Source organism: Camelus dromedarius, chromosome 8, assembly GCF_036321535.1.
Source record: "Camelus dromedarius isolate mCamDro1 chromosome 8, mCamDro1.pat, whole genome shotgun sequence".
Lineage (NCBI taxonomy): Eukaryota > Metazoa > Chordata > Mammalia > Artiodactyla > Camelidae > Camelus > Camelus dromedarius.
Window position 1 is genome coordinate 66,632,622 of NC_087443.1, and position 15,207 is coordinate 66,647,828.

Consider the following 15,207-nt stretch of genomic DNA (forward strand, 5'->3'; position numbering starts at 1 on the left):
AGCAGTTCAGTATTCATTACTTAGTGTTCTTGGCAACTTTATCAAACAGAACTATTACAGATAATAAGAACTGTTTCTGAATCATCTGTGGATCTGCTTTTATCATTTGTTTGTCCCCTTGGTTATTGGTTACATGGTTTTGTTTCTACACACTTAGTAAATTTTAATTAAACATCTTCAAAATGCGGTAGAGTTCCAGATGATTTTATCTTCCACAGATAAATTTACTCTATCCTTTGATAGGCAAATAGTAGGAGGCTAATCTCCTTAATCCAGTCATAGACTACCTGGTTCAAGCTGGGTTACAGTCTTGTTAAAGTTGGAGTCTCAATCTCATTTCTTTCTGTTGCGGCCATCAGGAACTTCAATGGAGAGCCTGAATTCCCTGCAGTACCTGTAGAAAATTTTGCTTCAGCCTCTGGAGATCTGTGGCTCAACATTTTGATTCCCCACATTTAAAGCTTCAGAATTTCGCAAATATACTGACAAGGAGACTGGTACTACGTTTGAGGTTCCTCAAGTCTTAAATTTTGTCATTTCAGCCTAATATAACCACCAGGACTTGCTCCACCAGCTTGTCTGTCCCATAGCAGTAGCCATCTGCCAGAGGCCAAGCCTGGACTTGCAGACTTTAGATGTGCCCAGATCAGCAAGTGCCCTGGGAAAAACAGCTGCAGATCAGTATTGCCTCACCAGGGCTGCTGTAACAAACTATCACAGACTGGGAGCCATAAACATTAACTTTTTTTTTTTTCTCAGAATTCTGGAGGCTGTCAGGCTCAGATGAAAGGGTCAGCAGTGTTGATTTCTTCTGCAGCCTCCCTCCTCTGCATGTAGATGGCTGCCGTCTCCCTGTGTCTTCACATGGTCTTCTCTCTATGCATGTCTGTTTCCTAATTCCCTCTTTCATAAAAACTGCAGTCACATTGGATTAAGGCCTCTCCCCTTCAATGACCTCCTTTTAACTAAACTACCTCTTTAAAGACCTTATATCCGAATAAAGTCACATTCTGCAGTACTGGGGGTTTGGACTTGGGCATACAGATTTTGGTGAGACACTATTCAGCCCAGGACAAGGACTGTCCACTCCTGTCCACATTTCTCAGGGCCTTTCCTCCTAGGCACTGACAGGCGATGGGAAATCCCACTGTCCTTTCTGAGTTTAGCTCCATGCCTTTATACTCTTGTTCCATCCAGCTTCAAAATTCAGCAAATGTCTTAAGAGAAAAATGTGTATTTGAAGCCCCTCAGTTCTTCACTTCTGTCACTCCCTCCCTGTGTGTCTCCCACTGCTTTTCTGGTTTCTCTGCACTTGCTCCAGCATCAGCACTTTTCCTGGGCCAAATACAAATTATCTGCCTCTGGTCCATACTCAGAATTGGCCAATGCTCCCAGGGGTAGGTGCAAATCCTAGCTCACTTCTGGAATATTCTACCCCTTGGAATTTTTCTCTGTCTAGTCCTTATTGTTTCTGCAGCTCTCTAATGCTTTTAAATGTATGACTTTTGCAACCAACCTCTCAAGTTTTTCTTGTTCTCTACGGGAATGTTGGCTTGCATGAATGTTTCCACCCTATCAGGAAGCCAGGTCAGTGGTTACCTTGGAGGAAGGGGTAAGTAGTAACCGGTAGGTAGTGTGACGAGAGTCTCTGACTTAATTTGGGACTTGGAGTGACAGAGATATATTCACTTTAATAAAATTCACTGAGTTGTATACTTAGGGTCAATATGTTCTGGCATGTATATTACAGTCCCAGTAAAATGTGTGTTTTTTTTAAAAGGCAAAGACAACACACAAAAGGAAAACACAAAGCTGCGTGCTGAATACAACTTTCTCAGAACCCAATGGAAAAGCAGTTCTCGAGACAACCCCTCCATAAAGGGGTTCCAGTCAGTCCCTCAGTTTCTCTGCCCTTGGATTCATACTCTTTGTCTGTCTTTCCCTGTGAGGAACTCCACTCCTCTCCATGTGGGGTGTTGGCAAGCCAGATCCCCCTGTCTTATTCTCATTGTATAATTGCCAGTCTTAGCCCTCATGTCAGGAATGGTTTCCTAGAAATGCAGCAGGACAAATGGAGGTGCTCACTGACATCTCAGTGCGGGCAAGGAGATTGGAGGCTCCAGGGCTCACAGTGGGCTGACCGTATCTCCCTGCGTGGTTTTTCTGACAGGAGGACTTGCAGCTTCATCTCCTTAATTAACTTAGTACTCGCTGATCCACGCATATATCTGCATCTCTGAGGACATTATTAGCGCTCAAGGACAGTACGTACTCAAACCGTGAAGGGAAGAAAGCAACTTCTCCAGTACCTGGAAGCTGCAGTGACCTGCCTTTCCCACAGTTAGTAAACCCAATTATTATTCTTTCCTCCTTCCAGACTGAAACCTTTGGGGCCTGCTGGAATAAGGAAGATAACAAACGCCCCTTCGTAAAAGGCTCTCTAGTTTACACAAAGAAAAACTGTGAAATGTCTAATCTAGGACGAGGTCCTCTTTCCCCCCTCAGGCTCTGTCTAGGGGAAGGGGTGAGGCTTAGTGACGATTGTGGTAAGCGCAGTACAGGAGAGATATGAAATTCCAGGACAGTGAATTAAAAGGGGTGCAGCTGTGGGAGACCATTAAGTTGGCTCCACTGTGACCTCTGTCTCTGCTCCCATGGCCACTCTGTTCCTGTGCCCATCATCCCAATTCTGGGGTGGCTGAAGTGGAAGTCTGGCTAATGTCGATGGCTGAGTCATTTTGTCTGCTTGGATGCTTAGTGCCTCTTCCATGGTGTAGGATTTCTGGTCGACTTTAATGTGAGATACAGATTTCTTTGGGTCCACACCAATATGTCCATCCACAATCTCTACTATGGACATCCTTAGTATCAGTTTTTCAGATTTCTCCTTTCCGTGTTTCTGAGCAGCCATTCAAGAACTATATTCCCACCTTGAGGGACTTCTTTTTTTGCACAAAGTAGATGACTAGGTACACTGATCACGGCTTCACCCGATGAGATTTTCACTCCTCACTGTCTTTCAGGGCCACTCCTGCAGGGTAGCTATTGCCTGTTATTGGCATGGACCCACATAACAAGCTGACCCACCTGTATTCTAGGTTTGGGTTTTAGCTGGTTGCATAGGTGTTTCTCTATGGCCAGCTGGAGGGGCCACTCATCCAGCTGTGGTGGGTCACATGAGGCTTTGGACTACCTGCCTGAGCAGCTTATTTGTAGCCCTTGTCCTGCTCTGTCCGACTGCATCCCAGATGTGTCATTCCTGTTTTATGGATGGACGGCTGCTGCATCCATGTGACTTGCTGGGTCTAGCATGATCTAGCTCACAGTGGAAAGCTATGGACATGCGGTCATTTCGTGCCCCAGAGTCAAGCTTTCCATCCCTACCAGGACCCAGGAACATGAGAGGAGAAGTTTCTCCTAATGCATAAGTTTTCCTGCAGATGTCATGACCGTGTTCCCAAAGCCTAGAGGCCTGAGTTGTGGTTTTCCCATTGGTGCCTTCCATAAATGTCACACAGCACCTTTCTCCCCATAAGTACATCTGATCCCACAGGGTCTGAGGGGTCACAGGGCTCAATTTACAGGGATGTTTGTACTGCAGCCTGGCTGTGCTGCAGGGCTCTTGCCTGTTTTGGCTCCACTCAAAGCTGGCATCTTTCCGTGTCATCCAGTACACAGCTGGAGCAACACACCTAGGTATGGAACACGTTTCCTCTAGAAATCAAAGAGGTCCACCAGATGCTGTGCTCCTTTGTGGCAGGGGAAGCAAGATGAAGCCATTTGTCTTTTACTTTGGGACCATGATGTCTTCCAGCCATGTCTCCACGCCTAGGGACAGGCTACTGCATTAGCATGCATCTCTGTCACCACTCATCCCCTTTGGAGGCAAAAACGCCCTTCCTTTCCCCTTTCTCTCATAGGGCACAGATTTTAAAGGCTGGAGGAGCCCCTTCCTAAAAGAGCCCCATTTACTCTTTATGCATTCAAATAGGTTCTTCTATACAAAGAAGATGAAGTCTACTCGTTTTGAAACATCTTCCCCAAAGATAACAATATATATTAATTTTCCTAAATATTTCAGAATCCCATTTCTAAGTGGGATTCTGAAGGTTACTGCCAAGTAATCTTTCCTTCAATGAACTCTACTGGGCAAGGTTGAATTAATGCTACTTTAATCAGAGTAAAGTTGATTTGGGGGTTCAACTGTGAAGGAAAAAGACATGGAGAGGCAACCCTTAGTTTCCCTTTTGGTTTTAGTTCTGAAGGTGAAAGAAGTTATTACTGGTGTCTTGAGGCCGTCTTTGTCACAGCTGCAAATCATCTCCCTGACCAGTTAAATGAGTTATAATTACTAGGAAAGTATGCAGTTATCACTTAAATGCATCTAACGGTTTAAAGAGTCTTTGATTAGAGATGGAGTCAAACTCTGAAAAAGAATGCGATCTATCAAATGCCTCCTCTTTCTGAAGGGGAGAATGAGTGATGATTCCTGATGCACCCCATGAAGGCTGTTCTCTAAATGGTAATGAGGCATCACTAGGTAAACGTGGGAAACATTGGAAAACAAAACATTGCCAGGCAGCCCAGTGCAAGGGCATGGATGACTTCAGGGAAGAGAGACTAATCTGACGTCAGGGGTACCAAATGTACCTAGTAAGGCTAAAGTGTAGGGGAAGAAATTCCGGATGTGGCTAGACTTAGTGAGCCTCAGCCTGAGTAGAGGTTGAGAATATTATGCAACTTCCCTGAACAAGCAGAGAAAGATGCTTCTACTTAACGTCCTGCTTTATCATTCTTGTCCCAATCTTTTGTCAGTGGGCCATGGAGAAGAGTAACAGTAGAAGAAACTGGCATGACATTCTCATCAATATAGGAGCCCAACGCAGGAGGATCACTGTGTGAAAGGAAGGCCTGAGCCCAAAGATGCCTCCTGGACCCGGTGCCTTGTGCAGGATGCAACATGCACAACTGTGCATGGCAGCCCTGGACCCTCATAGTCCCTCAGTGGTGCCATGTTTCTCTGGCATTAGGAACTTCTACCAGCTTTGAGCACTCTCTACCCCTCCTCCAGCCCTTTGCTAGTCTGCTGCACCTTCACCTCTGAAGTGTCTGCTTAGACAGCCCTTCTTTGAGCTTCAGCCTGGAGTAGACGCCTGGTCTAGGTGTCCCCACCTTACCACTTGTAACTGAACGGCAACTGCCTATTCTTTGGATCTTCCTCATGCGTCGGGAGCTTTTAGGCACCACTGATGGTGTGCTTCTCTTTCTTTAGTGTTAAACGTTAGGTAGTTAGATAAGCGTGGGCGCTGGGCAGATTGGTGGGGGAGAGAGAGCATGGTCCGGAAGGTGGTGGTAGGCCTGCCTTCAGCATAAAGGGGCTTTACTTCTTCTAAAAAAGTGCCAGTAAAAAACTGGTTAGAACCTGACAGCCGCAGCTGCGCAGTAGTGACAAGGACCTAACTGGACATGACCCAGTGCTGATTGTAATATAATTAGCATCGTGGTTTAGGCACCCCCATGGGTTTTTCTGTGTGTGTCATGGGTAAGAACATGCACAAAAGGGGACAAATATGACTAAGCTCTCAGGGCCAAGAGCCATCAATCAATCAAGAGACCGCCTCTAAGCGGGGGTATAAGATAGGGGGCCAAAGCCCGGCACTGCTGCCTGCCCTTAAATCAGCCCGCCTCCTGTTCTTGGAGGTGTATGTTCCCTTTGCTAAATAAAACCTTTAAAATCCTTTGCTACACAACATTTCATCTCCTGTTTGAATTCTTATCTTTTGGGTATGACAAGAACTGGGGTCTTTTTCTCTTCCCCTTTTGGGGTAACACTACCCACAGGGCTGGGCACAGAGGGGACACCTGGTAAGTGTTTGTTGCAAGTTTGAAGGGAAAAGAGAGGGGAGGAGGAAAGGAGGAAAAGAAAAGGAAGAAAAGAGTAGATAGGGAGAAAGGGAGAGAGGAAGAGAGAAAGGAAAGAGACCGTGGGAGGGAGAGAGAGATACAAGAAGAAAGAAGTTAAAAGGAAGAGAATAAAAGACAAGGAGAGAAAGAGAAGAGAGAAATGGGGAGACAGAAAGAGAGAGAACAGAAAGAACTCAGCTGCCCAGGAGGTGGAACAGGCTTCCTGTGGGCCGTGCCTGTCTCAATGGCTTTCTCCTCCTTCATCACTTCTTACCATCATCACCACACCCCACCGATTAAAGTCTGTGTCTCCAGTGGAACTAGCTTGGGCAAAACCCTTTCCCCTGTGAGAAATGCAGCAAGCGAGGGCCCTGCTTCTCTCCTCCCCGAGAAGTTCTGGGATTTCTATCAACAATGTCAATATCCAAATGGGGGCAGTGGGCTCAAGCCAGCTAAGACCCCTGGTCATGAGGGTCTCCTCACTGGTGTTTAGTAAGATCCTTCTAATCTGTGGAGAGCTTGGAGGCTGCTGCAGACGGTGTGGGCTGCAAAGTCAATTGCTTTCCAAGCTTATTAAAAGCACTTCCTCAGGGAAATATCCTCTTTCAGCCAGAGTTAGAGCTCACAGTCTTGCTCTGGGGCCTCCTGTTTAGTGATATGCTCTGGGAAAGGATCTGGGATCTGGGGTTTCCTATTCAGCTGATGAGAGAAATTCACTTGGTTGCTGAGGGGTTGAGAATTGCATTTAAGTTTTCAGTTAAACCTGTGATTTTCAACTTGCAACAGCATTACCTGGGGAGCTTGTTTAAAATGAGCAGTCCGAGGTCCCCACTTCACAGATTCTGACCCAGTGGGTCTGGAGAGGGCTCTGGGATACTGCGTATTTAACAGCAATCTCCTCCTGCGTAATTCTCCTGTAGGGCCTCAGGGAGGGCCTGGCCCGGGGGGAGGCTGTGGGCTGGCAGTTCGCAGTGCAGTGAAAACTCAGTTGCTGACTTGGATCCCATATGAGCAGGGAAGAGGCTGGTGGAGACTCTAGCTGTGTAGTTTCTGGGGAGAGGACACTGGTCATTTCCCCCTTGGTGGGTTTAGAGTTTTCTGTTTGTGCTGCAGTTTTCTCTTCTCTAGGACTATTCCTTCCCTCTGGAGGCACTGTCATGGGAAGTTGGTCCACACCATGTCCTCCTTACCTTTTAAGATGGCTCCGCAAGGGGATGGATGCAGCCACCTCCAGCGCGGACGTGGATGGAGGTGTGTGAGGTAACAGCTCCACGCTGAGCCGCCTTCATCCAGGGAAGCTCTAATCTAGTTAGACACTTTGTTGGAGATGCTGAGGACTCCTTTGGGGGCGGGTTCACTAAATGTGCACTGGCCAGGACAGACTGAAGGTGGGGGCGCAGGGAAGGGGGATGGCAAGGAAGGGTGGGGAGGGAGGCAGGAGCTGCAATCCCTGCATCCTTATCCTTCCAGCTACTCATTAGCTATGGGACGTGGCACCAGGGCTTCCGTTTGTTCCTACAAAGCGAAGAACCCATCGCTGGTGAACTCTCGGTACTGAGTTCTTTTATTCCCCACACTCATCTTCTCTGAAGCAATGCTTTTTGAGGTCCATTTCCTCCTATTTCACATTCTCCTCCCCTCCAGCTTTGTCTCCTACTTCCTAGAGACTGCCGTTGAGTGAGTGAGTTCTTTTGAAAAATGACTCTTTAAAAGTAGTGTGCTTTTCCACAGTCGATTCAGTTAGTTCTTTCGCTTCTTTACAAAAACCAAGCGAAGTGACCGATCAACTGTAAGTCCCTGACCGTGGGAAAGCGAGCAGAAAGTTCTTCCAAGGCACTGCCTGCGTGGTCTGGACCATGCTTCCAAGGTGTCTTCCACCACATCTGCTCTCACCGCCCCAGCCTCCTCTCGACCCCTGTCCTCAGAGGATTTTCACTGGCTTCCCTCTCCTCTGCACCGGCACCAAGGTTCTCGGGCTCTCTTGGTTCACTTGGGTCTTAGAGGTTTCCTCTTTAGAGAGTCTTTCTTTGACTTCCACATCTTAACAGCTCTCTGATTGCTCTGGGTCCCCTACCTTGCTTTATTTCTCCTTCTGTACACTTTAACCCATGATTCTCAAAGCTGGCTGCACATTAGAACCCTTTGGGAAGCTGGTTAATCATGTGGATTCCTGAGCTCCAATCCCTGATTTAATTGATCTAGGGTGGAGGGTCTGGTATTTTTTTGAAAAGCTTTCCAGGTAATTCCTATGTGGAAACTGGGTTGAGAATTTCTGACTAAGCATTTTTTTTTTTTTTTAGCTATAATTGACATATTAGCTTCAAGTGTACAACATAATGTTTCAATATTTGTATATATTGTGAAATGATCACTACAATAGGCCTAGTTAATATCTGTCACCAAGCATAGTTACAAAATTAATTTTCTTGGCATAAGTATTGCTATATATTTGCTGTTTGTCTCTACTATTCAAATATAGTAGATCGCAATAAAAATGGTCACAAATTCTTCCCCAAACTGTATCAATGCGGCTTGCAATGTGTCTTTGAAGCATCTCCCATCAAGAGATGGAGTGTCCCCTTAGATCTGGGCTGGCCTTGTGACTGGCCAAAGCCAACAGAATGCTACAGGCGTGACACGGTGGAACTTCTGAGGCTAGCCTACGGGGGGGAGAGAGGACCGGTGGAGCAGGCATAAGCTGTTCCAGTTGAAGCCCTCTAGACCAACCAGCTGATGGCCAGCACCACTTTCCAGATGGGAGTCAAGCCATCTCAGACTCTCCTGGCCCAGCTGATGCACAGAGTAACCACCGTTGCATGAATGGCAGCTGAGACAAACAGAACAGCCCAGCGGAGCCCGACCCAAATCGCTAATCTGCAGAATTTAAGGCAAACGGTTACTGCTTTAAGCCATGAAGTTTTGGTGGCACTTGCTGTGGAGCAATAAACAACTGGTACAGAATGTAAGCCTCGTGAGGGCAGAAACTGTTTTCGTTGCTGCTGTTTGTTTTCACCCATCTATCCCCGTTACCTAGTCCAGTGCCTACACAGGCACATGGTGGGTGCTCAATACTTTCTAGACGGATCGATGGTATCGGATGTTTTGCACCTTGCTAAGAGTCCAGCTGGCAGCGTGGGAGATTTCCTAAGTAGTTGGAGTCAGCTAATGAGACAGAATACGACTCCTCTCTCCTCCCCCAAGGAATCTCTTAAAATGCTACAGTGAGACTCTCCTTTTTCAGTGGGTCATTTCCCAATAAAGGTTGTTTAGCACAAATCTTTGCTGATTCAGGAAACTCATCTTCTTTTCAAATCCTCAGGTTAAACATTCCTTAGTTCAGAGATACTACAGAAATTGACTGCTTCCTCCAGTCCTCGCCTGACAAGGGCATCAGTGTAACCAAGGGTGGGAGGACCCCATCCTGAGCAGAGCTGGGGGCAGTGGAGAACAAGGTGACACTGAAAAACTGGTAAACTGGCTGGTGACACTGAGTGAGTTCCAGTCCCTATTATAAGCAGACTGGGTGTTGTGGTCATTAGCTCTAATCAGAAGCCAAAAGGCTGTTATTAGAAGTTCCCATGGAAAGAGAGGCTAAGAGAGGGATAATGGGGTGACATCACTTGGAACTGGGTGCTGAGCTAGGGAGCTGGGTTCCCCCTGAAGCAGACTCTGAAACTGGGGTCTGAGTGATCTCAGGAAGCACAGGTTCAGGAGTGGGGATGTGAGAGAGGAAAGGGGGTCATACAGGATGTGTTAATGAGCAGATCACTGTGTGGGCAACTGGAGCTCAGTCCTGCGCAGACCTCTGGCACATGATGGAGAACACGCTTTAGACTTGTCCTAATCCAGGAAGCAAGGAAGCTGGAGGCTACATCTGCCTGCTTCAGGCTGCTCTATGCAGAAGCCTCACCCGCTTGTCTAGCCAGAGTGAGCCCTCCGGCCAAGCACAACAGGGATGAACAATGGCGGGGCCGGGGGCATGTGAGTGGACCAATGACAGCCTCTATGATGAGGACAGTTGTTTCCAAAAGAATCCATCCTGAGTAACACAACTCCTGAAGGAAACCAAACAGCTAGTGGCGGGGAGGGGTCTGCCAGCCCTGGGAAGCGTTCATTCAAACATTTGCCCCAGACATCCCTGAATGGCTTCTTTCCCTCCCTACTCAAGGTACACTTCTGCCTAAGCGTTCTAGTCTTCAGATCTTTAGAGCTGTCCTAGGGTGGGAGCACCAAGGCGAGTGGATGGAGGAGGAAGTAGTGGTAACATATCTGATAGCACAGCCAATACTTCCTGAGTGCCACCTGTGTGCTAAACAAGGCTTAGGCCATTTAATTCTCAAAAACATCATGAGAGCGATATTGTCATGAAACATATTTTGTATCTGAGGGAACAGGCACCAGGAGATAAAATAATTTGCCCAAATCATACAATTAGATGAATTCCAATCCCAGCTCTGTCCCCAGACCCCGTCACACTCTTAATGGCATCCTGAACTGACTGCTGTAATAGGAAAATAACAAAAAGTTAGAGGTCAGACATGACTTGGTAACCTGGAGTGGTCTCTGAGTGTCTGATGACTTTAAACAGGTCATTCAAACACTTCTCTGAAACTTAGTTTTCTCATCTAGAAAATGGGCTTACGAATGTATCCTACTGGGGCATGTGGAAGGAGTAAACGACAACGTGTGTTCTGGTGGCTGACAAAAAGGAGGTGCTCCACAAAACTGAGCCGGCTGTGGCTCAGCCTTCTGTCAACGAAACATCTTTCTTATTCTCCTCTGTGCTGCTCAGGGGGACACCCCAAGGCTTGTCCTTAATTTGTGCTGCTTTGGGATTTTTGATCTAAGAGTTCATGTAGATCTCACTTCCTAACTAGGGTCTGAGCACCTCGAAGCATGATTTTGGGCTTCTGTTATTGTTGTCGTTGTGTTCCCCAGAACACAGGGCTGGGGCGGTATCCAGTTAGTGCCTGGTCAGGACTACTGGTGCTTCTCTTTGTTAACAAGAAAATTAAGTAAGAAGAATTTTGATTAAAGAGAAATGTTCAGACAACTTGATTCCAGCATCTCTGGAGGGCATTTTCTAACAATGCTGAGCTCCGTACTAGCCCTCAACCTAAGTGTTTGGGGCTTGTAATCAGCAGTCAGCACCAGTGTCACCAAGCTGGACTCTTGTCATAAATGTTAGCCAGTCTTTGCAGTCAATGAATGAGCTTCTCCAGTCCTCCTAGAGCCATCAGTAGGGACACTACAATAATATTGACAGCAAGCAACATTTATTGGGCTCACTATAGTAAATAGTATTTCTAGATGGTCTACAGTAAATAGTATAGTATTTCTAGATATTGCCTTGTTTAATGCATACCCAAATCCTAAGATGTAGGCAGTAGAATTATAGTTGAGGCAACTGGGGTACAGAAAGGATAAGTAACTGGCCCGAAGTCACACAGCTTGGAGAGGGTAGAGCTTGATTTTGAAATATGTCTCTCCTGGAGATTTTTTGTGGGTTCTGCTGATAATGGGTTCTTATAACTCTTCCTTTTCCATTCTTCTATAGCGCCCCACCTCCTTTCCCCCTGTTGGGTGACACATTCAGCCCTATAGGTGAAAATGGGATATGCAGAGGCGGTAGACATCCAGTTTTCTTGGGATGACTTTGCAGATCTTTGCTCAGAGCCACTGGATCAGGTACGAACTGACATTATGGTAAAATTTTTTTTTTTCAATTATTTGCTTATTTTCTTTCTCTTCTTACTAGAATGTAAGCTCCAGAAAATGTTTATTTTGTTCACTACTATCTCCCATCGTGGAGAACAGTTCCTGACACATAGTAGGTGCTCCATAAATGTTTGTTAAATGAATGAACCCATTGTTTGTTGATTTCATAGCTGAATTATCAGAGGAGCCATCTTGTTTCTAAGCTAGTTGGAGGCACATCACTCCTCCCTACTCTCTTCCTGCAAATGCACACCATTCCTACACTTTATCCTCATGACTTTATTATGCTTAACTGGTGAATCACATATGTGAAACCATAAAGCACTTGAGATGTGTAATCGTTCTATGGCCCATGCTCTGTAGGGCTGTGATCTGACAACTCAGTCTAACACATAGAATATTACAAAAGGGAGCTCAATTTTTACATATGTCTCTTGAAGAGCATTAAATTTGATCCAATTCATAGTCTATAGCAATGCTTCTAAAAAGCATCTCTTCTCTTCCTCTTAATTCTTTCCCACTCGCTGTTGCTCTGGTAACCACAGTCTTCCTTAATGCCCAGCCTGTTTGGCTTTTCTCTCTTCTTCGTCCCTGACCCCTCCCAGACCTCTATTATGTGGACTGTCTGAGTCTCGTCGCCTAAATCTTCTGACTTTCCCTCTAGCGTCTCCAGTATGCGGTAACTTACAAGCCACGTGACACTGGGCATGTAACAGACTGTTCATGCCTCAGCTTTCTCGTACATACCATTTAATCCTGTGAGCAAAGTCCTATTATGATTAATGAGTTCAGACTTAGAAAGTGCTTAACACAGTGCCTGGTACCCAGTAAACAATAATCTTAGCTGCTTTTGTTATTCTTATTCGCAGCAGTAGCAGTAATAGTATCATCTAACTCCTGATTGTACACCACTAAGTATCCGACAATCCACTGACTGAAATGGAAACTCTGGAGGCAGCAAAGGGAAGGTAGGAATCTTGGTGGGCAAGGTGACATCTCTCTCGCTTTGTTTCATATGCACACGGGAGAGTGGTGTACAGGGAGAGGTGGAGACAGGGGAAAACTTCATGACAAAATCCTGCACCTGTCAACCAGACACCAAGAATTATAAGCATTTAGATATCAGAACGGGGCTTGGGTATAGGTCAGTGGTAGAGCGCATGCTTAGCATGCACGCAGTCCTGGGTTCAAGCTCCAGCACCTCCATTAAAAAAAGAAAAAAAGTATCAGGAGACTTCTCTTTGTACTGAAGTTCATGATACATATTTTCAGTTTTGTCTCTTCTTAAAATGATCTTCCCTTTTTTTGGACCAGCCCTGTCTTCAAATATTTTAAATTTCTCATCTAACACTCCCTTGAGACTCCCCGCTTGTATTGCCTGACCTTCTCTTTAGATTTCTTCCATTTTTATAGCTTTCCCGCTGATCACAGTGCTAAGTCTGTCAGAGACTCTTCTGAAGGTCTCTGCTTGGCAATTTTCTTGCTACATGATATCAAAAACATCTTTGTAAGCCCTCTGTGGCACTGGGGAGAGGCAGGATAAGGCCAATTCAGTCTGATTTTTCTTGCCTGTGTTCCAAGTTCTAGCAGTGACAGGGCGCAGGGAAACCACACAGAGACAATTGTGGGCACTAGGGCAGCTGCCCAGCTCCAGTGCCTGCGGACCACATCCATGAAGCCCACCGGAAAAGGGGTGTGACTGCTGTGTGCGTGAGGGAGGCAGGGCTAGGAAACTCAACTCCGTGTGAGCCCAGGATGGAGACTAGGTGAATCCTAGTTTGGAAAGGACTGTCACTGAGTCTGTCTGGGCACTATTTCCAATGTATAAATTGGAAGCAGTTTAATGAAATTTCGCATTTCAGGTATAAAAGATACAGTCAGGAGAGGGGTTAGGAGTTTTGCATAATAAGCCTTGAGTATCCTTTTTCTTTGTTTATAGGATCTCTTTTTCCAATCATATTTTTCTCACAACACAAATGAGATCTGATTTAGAAAGGAGTCCTGATTTTAGAAAACCCAAACTTACAAATAAGATAAAATCAGGAAGTGTGTTCTTTTTTTTCTTTTTTCTTTTTCATTTTATTCTTGATTAAAAAAAAAAAAGATCTTTTACAGTTCTGAACTCTTCTGGGTGTCTTGCTGATCTGTCTCAGAGCATTATCTTTCTGCTCAAGTCTTACAGGAGTTAGGGTGGTGTGGAGAAAAGAACAGAAAAACTGAAAGCTAAGGCAGTAGGAACCACTGCCAATAGAAGCTCAAGGTGAAATGAAGATGAAAATGTGTCTGAAGTTTAACTTAATGCAAAAGGGAATCACAATGAGCTCCCGCGGGGAACTTAACACACACCCTTATTCTTGCAAGGAGAGGCACGGCCTGAAGGCTTGTCCCTGCTCATCCAGTGAGCTTTCAGAGAAACTCACATTTTCTTGAGGTCTGGGGAAGCATGTGGGAACAGTTGGAGGGGATGAAGGCAGAGAGAGAGTTCTTGGTGAAGTGACCCAAGGACACCCAACTAAATCCCTATCCGGGGTCCTCAACATGATGGGCAGTACCATCCATTCTTATCTTAACTCTTTCCCAGTATTTCCTGACCCTTTCACTGCACTGTCACGTCCAAGAGGCAGTAGAGGGAAGTGGTTAAAAACTTAGGTTTGGTAACCTGTGAACCCATATTTGAGTCCTGCATACTTAGATTACAGTTCGTATCACCTTGGACAAGTCATCAGTAAGATGGAGACATTAAATACCTCACACTGTTTTTTTGAGCATATAAAGTACTTAGCTTAGAGCCTAGTACTGAGTAAATGCTGCCATTATTCTTATTCTTATTCTTATTATTAATTTTCCCTGGAACACATATGAGGACTTCTCTTTGAAGAGTGGAAGTTTCCATGACTGTTTCTAAGTTTGGACTTAGTTTGCGATCCCATCGACCTTGGCTGGTCCTCATGCATCACTAGAAATCTGAGCTGCAAAGCCCCAGCTCCTCAGCCTGCATCTATCTTTTGCAGGAAGAGGATCTCTGCGGAGATGATGGTGCTTTCGCTGGCACAGCCGGAGGAGAAGCAGGTGACTCACCACTGGTCATCTGCTACTCAACTCACTCACTGCAGAGGAGCGGACGCCCCACACCCCGGCAAGTAGTTGCTCCAAGCATGGAGCCATGGTGCCCAGGTGGAGAGTGAGCTCAGTGGGGTCAGAGCTGAACTTGGCAAACCCAGCCTAGTAGGACCCAGTCCCCATCCCCCTGCTGAGTTCTCCCTGTGTGTCCCATCTCTGCTTGTGAATGTACAAGAGTCAGATGGACCAGCTCACAAGTCCACCTCCTAGCTCTTACAAAGGCGTGAGCTCATCTGTGAAATGACGGTAATAATGGCATTTACTTTAATGGCTTGTAATGAAGTAAGATCTGGGCACAATGGAAAAATTCAGTTACTAGTAAAAATTACCATATGGGTCCTTCAGCCTAGAATTCCCCTCCCCTCCCTTCTCTCCTTCATGTCCTCCATGTCTGGCTTGTCCTCCCTAAATGACACTGGTCACGGTGAACACCTCTCCCCTCACTTCATTCCATTCTCCTCATGT

The 15,207-nt window shown here is 45.9% G+C and overlaps 1 long non-coding RNA gene across 1 annotated transcript; it reads left to right on the top strand.

The window, feature by feature from the left end:
* The first annotated feature begins 11,475 nt into the window (after positions 1–11,475).
* On the top strand, positions 11,476–14,815 carry LOC135321872 (uncharacterized). Its single transcript, XR_010382057.1, has 3 exons — positions 11,476–11,592; positions 12,492–12,590; positions 14,634–14,815. It is a non-coding gene; the product is annotated as an uncharacterized LOC135321872 (long non-coding RNA).
* The last annotated feature ends 392 nt before the right edge of the window (positions 14,816–15,207 follow it).